We start from the raw sequence: 2,427 nt of genomic DNA, 5'->3' as shown, positions 1-2,427 counted from the left end.
GCTCATCTCTGCCACACACACACACACACACACACACACACACACACACAGAGAGAGAGAGAGAGAAATGACTTCACCATGAAACAAGTCCCTGAATCACACACACAAGCACACACACACACACACACACACACACACACACACACACTCATATTTTCCCTCATATATCAAATTCACAACACTTCATGAATGAAATCACCAAATGCACTGGCAAGCAGGGTGTGGTGGGAAAAGAAAAAACAGTTTTATTTTTCACTTGCATTGTTTTTAGCCAGCTTTGGTATCATTTACGCAAAAATGCCATCGGTTCACACATATGTTATAACACAGTGCGTATTCTGAATGTGCAGAAAGGAGAATGTGCATTTTTTGTGATTTTTTAAAATCTGTTTGAACCCATAAAACTGAATTATGTTGATATAAATTAATGCATTTAAGTTGCATCAATAATGTTAAATCTTATTTTTGACGTTTCTATGTAGATGTATAGAGCATGTATATATATGACTTCAGAGAAGTAAAGTGCTATGCAGACTAATTAGGATGTTTTGTTGTTGTTGTTTGATATTCTTAGTCACTTACTGATTATGCACAAATGTTTGCACTTCATGCTAACTGAAAATACACTACATTCAGACTTAAACAAGGACAATAACACCTGACGAAGCATGAACCAATGCCATAAATAGAGCTCTGCATCTACCGCCTACACATGTTCATCTTTCCCTTTCTAACAGGAAAGTGCCAGTCTGGAGTGGCTGAACACAAAAGTACAAAATAATTTACTCACTGCTTAAACGTCATGCTCAGGTACATGTGAACCCTTTCCTCTGACGGAACAACTGCAAAGAAACATCTGTGTTAAATATCACAGAAAATTTGGATTCTATTCTATTCTAATATACAGCAAAAATATTTTTTTCTGCTCAAATTATATATTTTTAATATATGCTAAATGTGTTGTAAACAGTGCACCTCAATACAATTTTATTACATTTAGATTACATTACATTTAGACATTTAGCAGACACTTTTATCCAAAGCGACTTACAAATGAGGGCAATGGAAGCAACCAAAATCAACAAAAGAGCAATGATATGCAAGTGCTATGACAAGTCTCAGTTAGCTTAATGCAGTACACGTAGCAAGGTTTTTAAAATTATATAATAAATAAAAAGAAAACAGATAGAATAGGAAAAGAATAGAGTAAGCTAGTGTTAGAGGACTTTTCTGCTATTGTTAACTGTATAATAAATAAAAAGAAAACAAATAGACAGAATACAAAAAGATTAGAAAAGCTAGTGTTAGTTTTTGTTAAAGAAAACAAGCAGTTAGTAAATTAATATTATTAAATTTATTAATTATTATTAATATTATTAAAACTTCTTAATGTTTTTATCCTTTATTTTTTAGTAATTATTCACTTATTATTTTATATTCTTTTTAATTTCCATTTCTCCCTACTATCCCTGGCCCTTACTCTTAGAATGATTGAGTTGATGAAGCAAAAATAGTATTCAAAATGTTTAATAATTTTGTACATTTTTGTAGGGTTTCCATTCATTTTGTATCTAAATGTTGTTATTTAGATTATTCAGTATCTAAATGTAACTTTTTTATTAAGTATCTGCATCAGGAAACTGTGTAGGTTTTGTGTTGTGTTCAAAAGGCAGTGAAGTTCATCACTAATCAATGAAGTGAAAGCGCGCCATCTAGCGGTCAATTTATGAAACGCCTCATCTTCTGTGTTTGAGAAAAGCACTTCACGGCACCCGTAGCCGCATCCCAGATTCGGCGCTGCCGCTGCTGCTGCTGTCACAACAAGAAAAAGAGGATAACAAGTTATTAGTCAGCTGACAGAAGAATAATCCTCCCCATAACGACTCCGAGCAGCCAACATTTTATTTCAAGTAAGCATACTGTTTTTCTTTATTAATCAATAGGGTTTCCGGTGTTCGACTGCATTATTGTGTGTTTTTAATGGCGATGCTTCTGTATTGACTCACGAGAGGCCGTCTGACGTGTGCGCTTTAACGGTCATTTCTATTATAACGTAGACAGTAATACTGAAATTAATTTAAAATAAAGCACAAAATTAATTCCTCATGCGCTGTATTTTTTAAAAACATAAATTTAAATGGTTTGGAGACAAATGAAACAAATTAACAGCTGATGCAATTAGACAGATGATGTATTTAATGCGCTAAGTTACAGACCAACAGTCCTGAGCGCGCAGTTTAAACAATCTAATTAAATGTCATTAATGACCCCATGACTAATTATAGTTACAAACTGATGGTTTTATGTTAGTTTGCGAGCTTTCACCGGCTATGCAGCCATATTGACTGACCATCCGGGACTCTTACAGGAGTGTCCCGTGTGTGTAAGTGTGTGTGTGTAAGAGTTTGTGTGTGTGTGTGTGTGTGT

At 34.2% G+C, this 2,427-nt stretch overlaps 1 protein-coding gene across 5 annotated transcripts in view; it reads left to right on the top strand.

Moving 5' to 3' along the window:
• The first annotated feature begins 1,785 nt into the window (after nt 1-1,785).
• LOC107686754 (cytoplasmic dynein 1 intermediate chain 2-like) overlaps nt 1,786-2,427 on the top strand; it is a 13,365-nt gene continuing 12,723 nt past the window's right edge. For all 5 annotated transcript variants that reach the window (XR_001634067.1, XM_016483857.1, XM_016483855.1 and 2 more), the window contains exon 1: nt 1,786-1,910. The gene's annotated coding sequence lies outside the window, so the exon portion shown is untranslated. The remainder of the gene's footprint in view (nt 1,911-2,427) is intronic.

Source organism: Sinocyclocheilus anshuiensis, unplaced genomic scaffold (assembly GCF_001515605.1).
Source record: "Sinocyclocheilus anshuiensis isolate Anshui unplaced genomic scaffold, SAMN03320099.WGS_v1.1 scaffold958, whole genome shotgun sequence".
Taxonomy (NCBI): domain Eukaryota; kingdom Metazoa; phylum Chordata; class Actinopteri; order Cypriniformes; family Cyprinidae; genus Sinocyclocheilus; species Sinocyclocheilus anshuiensis.
Note: the sequence above shows the minus strand (reverse complement) of the source record. Positions and strands in the feature narration are given on the sequence as shown.